This window comes from Chionomys nivalis, chromosome 16 (genome assembly GCF_950005125.1).
Source record: "Chionomys nivalis chromosome 16, mChiNiv1.1, whole genome shotgun sequence".
NCBI classification, from domain to species: domain Eukaryota; kingdom Metazoa; phylum Chordata; class Mammalia; order Rodentia; family Cricetidae; genus Chionomys; species Chionomys nivalis.
Window position 1 is genome coordinate 60,366,870 of NC_080101.1, and position 7,821 is coordinate 60,374,690.

Genomic DNA, 7,821 nt, shown 5'->3' on the forward strand with positions numbered 1-7,821 from the left:
AGTCTCCAAGGATGTCCCAGTCTCCAGAACCCAGGACCGTATTGTAGAGTGTAGAGGAGAAACTAAGGCGAAAATGGAATAAAGCTTGCCACTGGCTGACTTTAAGATGGAGATATTTTTGTGCTGTCCGCTGTTATCACAAGTTTCCTTTAAACTGGAAGAGAGGTTAGAAGTGCTTCAGGTTTTCAAAGGTGGCTTTCGGAGGTGGATGGGGAGTGATTACCAAAAGGACCGAGGGGACTTGGGAGGTGCTAAAATATGATAGGTTATTGTCGTGGTTTCCAAACAAACCACTGTTTTCGAAAGAAAAATATAATCATATAAATTATACCATAATAGGCTTGAGTTAAACTCTTTCTCAAAAAAAAGAAAAGAAAAGAAAAGAAAAATTTGTCATGGTTTAAGCAAGGGACTTATCAGTGATGTAATGGTTGTTCTGTCTCTTTAAGAGACAACCCACGCCCACTCCCTCCCCCATCCGCTGAGGCAGGCTGATCTTCAGCTTCCGGCCTGAACTCGCTCTCTTCCATCTTCCTCTCGGAGAGGCAGCTTCACTTCTGTTTCTCTCCCCATTTCTCTGCTTCCCCCCTTCTGTGTCTCTTTTTCCTCTTCTCTCTCTCTCTCTCTCTCTCTCTCTCTCTCTCTCTCTCTCTCTCTCTCTCTCTCTCTCTCTCTTTCTCTCCCTTCACTCTTTCCCCTCCACACCCCCCTGAATAAATATTCAACCTCACTCTGCAAGTCGTGTCCATCCATGTCTTTGTCTCCTGCCTGCCCACCACATGTCTCCCTGCCTGGGACCAGCCACTGCTCAGGGACCGGCAGCCGTCTCTGCCTGGGCTCCCCGCTGTCTGCTGCCACATGTCCTGCCACCACCATTTCGGACCTACAGCATTTCTGCTGCCTACTGCGCCGGAAATCTTGCAGCATTTTTTTTAAAAATTATAAAAAGTGGGATTTCAAGAAAATGTGCCCTGCGTTTGATTCCCAGTGTGCATGCATGTGTGCGCATACTGTCACTGTCTCTCTCTGTCTCACACACACCATACACACACTCTCACACTCACAGTACACACATACTTTCTTACACATATACTTTATACACACCACACAGACCACATCCCCTGCTCTCTTTCTCACACACCACACACACTCTTTCTCATACACACACACACTCACACACACACACTTTCTCATACACACACCCCACACACTCTGTCACACACACGGCACATACACAGTCTTTCTCACACACCTACCTCACAACACTGTCTCACACACCACCTCCCCCCTTTTCACACACACATTCTTGCAACATACCACACACACCACATAGTCTCTCTCTCTTACACACACACAAACCCCTCACAGAGAACCTAAATGAGAATTCTTGTGTGTGAAGCCATTCAATGGCTATTCATTCACTCGAGTATACATTTCCTTATCTGGTTTACCAAATCAATGAGAACTTTAGAAAGAACATTTTACTTAAATCTATGAACCAAGAGATGAACTGAAGAGGCTGGAGAGTACATGTTCTTCCATCGTCCTACGAGAAATGAGCTCCCATGAACAGCTGGGCACACAGCGAACGGTTATGTTGAGAATTACATAACGGTGAGCTGATGAGTGTAATTTATCTTGCTCACTGTTCAAGAATGACTTTTAAAGGATTTTTTTTCACTAAAAAGAGAAACATTTTCATGCTTGCAAAGTGCTCTAAGTTCCTCAGAGAAAAATGCTCAGTACCGGAAGGGTGTTATTATCTCATGAGCTCGGGGCTTGCGCTGGCGCTCATTACGCTGGTTCCATGCATACCTCCTGGGGCTGCCAGGGCAAACTGCATCTTCTGCGATGCATTTGTAACCCATTGAAAGCGTGCGTGCTTGCTTTTACAAAGAGGAAGTGTCCTTTCAGATATGGATAACAAACTTGTGAAAAGGAAGCTGTTTTGCCCAAATGACTTAATGTTATCAGAGGGCATCAAGGGAGTGGGTTCAAACAGGGGCTTTTGGCACTGCGGCTTCTGAAGCAAAGCTCACCCTCGGTGAATCCCTATGAATTATTTACTTCTTGGAAAATTTCAAGGTGTTGTTTTATAAACAGCTCTTTTGGGTAAAGAATTTAGAAGGAAATTGTCATTTTTGCCTATTATTCTGCAAAGAGCTTTGGTACTGGAATAGGGAATTTGGAATACAGAAACTTGTTTTTTATTTTTATTTTGTTTTATTTTATTCTTTTTAGAAAGCAGAGTTTTACTTACAAGTTTTATATCTGAACAGGGGGACAAAATGCCCAGTGTAATTATTCACTAGTATCCTTCAATCGCACTATATCAAAGATACAGTCTGCTTGTCACTCTTTTAATAAGCGCTCTGTCTCTTCCTTTGGGGTTTGGGATCCCAGTCAACAGCTATAAACTGTGGAAAAGTGACAGGATCTTCCATCTCATCGAGAGGCCCCTGCAACCCAGATTCTGTTCTCCTCCTGACGTCTGATTTGCACTCCTCAAAGATGACCTTTCTGCCCTTCGTTTGCAAATCCATTGCGTGCCCCAAGGGCATGAGACGAAGCAGGCCACACACTTCACGTCACATAAAGAACTTGCCTTTTGACATGCACTTCCTCAGTTCTCTGTGGGAAAATCTTATTCGCAAGACATTCTTGGGTAAGTTCTTGGCACCACTCTCAAAAGGCAAAAACCAAACCCACAAAGTCCTTGATATACTGCGGAGTACTTGAGCCATCTGGAACTTCATCAGTCATGGGAGTAATTAGACTCCCGTCCTATAAAGAGGAATGTGCGCTCGGGACAGTGATAGGGCTGGCTTAGGCTCGTGTCCTAGAGATATGGATGAGCTGTCAAGGATAATAGCACCACTGTAACCTTTACCAACTAAAGTACACTATCCAAATAATCTTTGCGAATGTTCATTATAAAACACATTGAAAGTATGTTTCATATTTTTGACACTAATAAGGTGGCTTGCATAAATACATTTACAGCTAGTGAGTGTCTGGGAAATCTTTGTTGAAAGCTTATGGACTATGCACACTGAGAGATTTTTCCAGTTCTATCAACCAGTGTGCATGCTGTCGTTATTTATAGTTTTGCCTCCATGACTTTGGTAACTGCATATGAAATTTTAGCAACAAGATGCAATTTTGTATTGTTGAGTTTAACTATCAAATGGTAAAAGATTTAAAAATATTTAGCACATGTAATTTTTTTGTCTTTTACCTAAAATGACAGGATTTTATGTATGTAGTATAAGTGGATTTTGAGGAAACTCAGGTTACTCTGCCTTCCTATTCTATGGTGGCAATTTTCATTCTTCATAAATCTAGCAGGACTTCCCCAATAAAGAAATCAAGTGAATTAATCCAAGATGGAGCGTGTGTGTCCTAATTAACAAACTCACTTAATTAAATTGGATTGCATGACATATATGCCCATAGTCAAATAAGATGACTTCCTGGCAGGGGGCATGAGAAGGTGGGGGCTGTGGCAGATGCTGCTGAATTGGGGGTGAGTCTGTGTGTGTGTGTGTGTGTGTGTGTGATGTGTGTGTGTGCATGAGTGTGTGTCTCATGCCTGCATTGTCAGTGGTGCCGAGTGGTTCTGGACTCCAACAGGCCTCTGCTTTTCCTGTTGTTAGAACATAAACCAAAAGCATTCACTTCCAATCTTATTGAATGTGAAGACTTCCCTTTTAATAGAAAAGGAAATTGGATAATTTATTAGCCAACTGAAAATTCATAATCAATACCTTTGTAAATAATTTGACTGTCACCTTTAGATTGTCCACAAAAGCTAGGGACAGAAGGTGGTGAGAGAAACATTGTGTTCACTTGACTTTAGGCTGTGGTTCCTCTGCAGCTGTGGTTGGGAGCCACTTAAGATGAACAGTGTGTGTGTATGTGTGTGTGTGTGTGTATGTGTGCGTGTGTGTGTGTGCTCCCAGGTGTCTGTTTGTGTGACACACGTGTGTTGTGTGTGTGTACGTGCACGCATGTGTGTGTGTGCTCATTCACACATGTTTAGGTGAGCATTTGCATGTATTCATGTGGAGGCCATTGTAGTGAGGAGGCGAGCAGGCCTGCTTTTCGTCCTGCCCTGCTACGGCACGGCTAGCTTTACACCCAAAATCACAACACACAAATTGTATTCATTTAAACACTGCCTGGCCCATTAGCTCTAGCCTCTTACTGGCTAATTCTCACATCTTGCTTAACCTATTTCTAATAATCTGTGTAGCACCACAAGGTGGGGGCTTACCGGGAAGGATTCTAGCCTACGTCCACCTTGGGTAGGAGAATCATGGCGACTGCCTCACTTCCCTTCTTCCCAGCATTCTGTTATGTCTACTCCACCCACCTATGTTCTGACCTATCAGGCCAAGCAGTTTCTTTATTAATTAACCAATGAAAGCCACAGATAGACAGATGACCCTCCTCCATCAGGCCATTGGTCAAATGCAGGCTTTCTTAGGTTCCTCAGGATGCCTTCCATCGTGTTTTTGGAGACAAAAATCTCTTACCTGATCTGGTATTTGCCAGTTTAGCTCATCAGGCTGGCCAGGGAGTCCTGGAGTTGTCTGTTTCTGCCCCCTCATCATCTGGATTACAAACATCTGCTCTTCTACACAGGCTCCAAGGATTGAACTTGGGTCCTCATGCTTTAACAGGCTAAACTATCCCCCAGTTTAATATTTTGAAAGAAGGAAATAAGGGAAAATATTTTGCCTTAGCATAATAAATGGTGAGGAACTGACAAAGAACTCAACCGTTCTTAAGAATTCTTGAAGACATACTGTTTCTATTTATTATCTTTGACTGAGTGATATTTCCTATAAATATTAAATCAACAAAGCCTGCTTATCACCAACACTTTGCCCCCAATGGAGACTATTTCCGTGGCTTGCATCTGTTAGTGCTCACTCTGCGATGTGTCGTCCACACTTCCTTTCCTCCCAGGCACATGACTGGACATGTTTCCACCTTCTGTTCCTACTAACTGTGGCCACTGAACAGTAGCAAATGAAATGGGCCAGGTGTGTCCCTTCTCCAAGACTGGATCATAAAGAATGCCCCAATTCCTATCTACTCTGCCTCCCCACTATGACTGAATGGAGAGGAAGGAGGAGCAAGAGAAGGGAGGAGCCACAGGATGGGAGGATCCGGAGCCCAGGATGACCTCGATCCTCCCCTGAGATCACAGCCTCCTCCCCAGCACTGTGTGATTCTGCCCAGGCTTCACATGGTCTCCTGGTCTCAGCATATAAAGAATGGAAGGTTAACTGAACCGGGGACTCCATCTATTCAGGTTGTCATTGGTGCTCGAGTATGTACTTCAGCTGCTGTGGAATCACCCACCCTCTTGTCTGCAACCCCTTTCCCACGCTCTGTGGTTGAGTCAAATAAACTCCAAATGAGTGAAATTGATGCTTTGATCTGTCCTTGGTGCCCTGTTTTGGAGCGGCGAGGTTAGGAGATATTTGCTTACATCTCCCTAGGATGAGTTTATATCACACCCACGCTAAGTAATCCAGGTGGAAAGGAAACTTGAAGCCTTGTTTTGCTGTTTACCCTCTCTGCTGAGTAGTGGGATGGAGTTTGCTTTTTTGAATGCTGGTAGAATGCCTGCTTCATTGGGAGCTCTGTATACTTCCTTTGCTGCAAAGAGACGAGTTTGCTGTTACTGTCTGTAGCTGCTACTTGTTCTGAGCCAGTGGCCCAGATGTCGTCTGAGTTTCACACCCCTCTCAGACCTGTGTCTGGAAACATCTGGAGCTGTTCCACCATAGTTTTAATTTATACAACTGCTTTGTCTAGATCTCCTTTTAAGGAATGATATAAATTATGAGCAAACGAGTTTATCTGTCAGTATTTTTGAATGACTTTATTATATTACAACATGCAAAATATGTTTATTTAGGAGTAAGAAAGGGGCTAACGTCACCGTCTTAGTCCTTTTGAGCTGCCTCACCAGCGTGCTGGAGGCTAGGCCAGTTTATAAGAGAATATTATGTCTTAGAGCTTGGAAAGGGTAAGGATTTGTCTTCTTGTAAGGGCCGTCTGGGTTTCCAAGATGGTATCTTGTCCAGCAGGGGACAGGGAAGAGCCCTATTCCTCAGGTGACAGAAGCGTGAAGGAGAGAGATCGCAGGAGGGATGAATTCTCCTTCTCTAAGGTAAAGGCAGCACTTCCACCCAGGAGGGTGGGACCCTTACCACTTAGCTGTTATTATTACAAGGACAAATAAAATTCAACAGGAATCTAGAAGGTGAAACATATTCAACCTACAGCCATGAATTATTGTGGGAACATGTCTGTTTATTAGCCAACAGTAGGAAAAGGGGGGATTCTTTATATTCTAACACCAAGTTAGTGGTTGGGGTTTGTTTGCTTATTATGGAGACAGGGTCCCACTCTGCAGCCAGGCTGGCCTAGGTCATCTAGCAGCCCTGCTTTAGCCTGTCGTGTGCTGGGATTGTAGACAGGGTCCCGCCCTGCAGCCAGGCTGGCCTAGGTCATCTAGCAGCCCTGCTTTAGCCTGCTGTGTGCTGGGATTGGATGTATAAGTCCCCAAGCCTGGCTGGCCCTCATTTTCCTGTGCAGGAAGCTTGAATTTTCGAGGAGCAGAGGGCCATTTCCTCAGTGTTCCCCCTAGAGTCCTCTCCTCGTGCTGACCCGGTCATGGAAGCATGCTGAATCCTCCCACTTTTCTGAAGCTCTCTCCTTGGGGCGCTGGGCTCCCGGCTTCTGGGTACCATATTGGAAGACAATTTGTTCTTACACCAACACGTGTGCTGTGATCATCTGCCGAGATCGATCTTAGAAGATAAGTACTTCATTAAGCTCTACTTTGAGAATTCGGAACCTCAAGTTTTTCCTGGCTCTGTGAAGCCCATGCTGTGGTTGCAGGAGGTGTACGTGAGCTGTTTGGAGAGGGAAGAAATGGCATCTCCTCTCTTCCAGTTGATCAGGTTCCAAACCCTGGAGTCATCCTGGTATCTCCTTCTCTCAGGCCCATACCCAGACTCTCATGAGTCCTGATGTCTGCGCTGTGCAAACACTTCTTCAACCTTCACTTCTGCTAGGACCCCTCAAGCCTCGTCTGGGTGGCCATGAGACCTTGTGTTGACATCTGTGTACCTTCTAATTGTTCTCCTTGCTTCATGGTAGCTTGATGTTCTGCATTCTGCTTTCCTTATGGAAGCCAGAGGACTCCGCTCAGACTATGCCATGTCTCAGTGAAGTCCGGTCTTGGCTCCCACACTGCGGAAGGTTTCAGTGCTCTGCAATACACTATGGGTGCTCCCTCGGAGAGCCCTCTGACCTTACCTTCTAGTATCTTCCCCGCTGCTTATTCCACTCCAGCCACACTGGAAGGGAATATTTCTGCCTCACATCAAGTGTTGGGCAGTAACCAGCTCTCTGAAGAGTCTATCTTCCACGCTATCTTCAGCATGAACTGCCAAGCTTGCTTGGAGGCTCACCCCCACACTGAGCTAGAGACATGGAAGGGCTTGGGTGGAGAACATGGCAGCCACAGTGTCCACTTATGTCCACCAACCTGAACTCAGTCACCAGACTGAATCCAGTGGTAAGGGAACCGGGCCATGAAGTTTGGTGGAGAGAATATGGTAAGCATCCATTTGTCCTGGCACACTCTGGAAAATGAGCATCCGTCTGTCACTTTCTTCAGGTCTAGTCTTAGTAATCACCTCCTTAGACACAGCTTGCAGTTATTGTATAGCTACAATGCATCGGGCCTGGGCTCACCCTTCCTCTTCTGTTTCATATTCCCCTTTAATCATT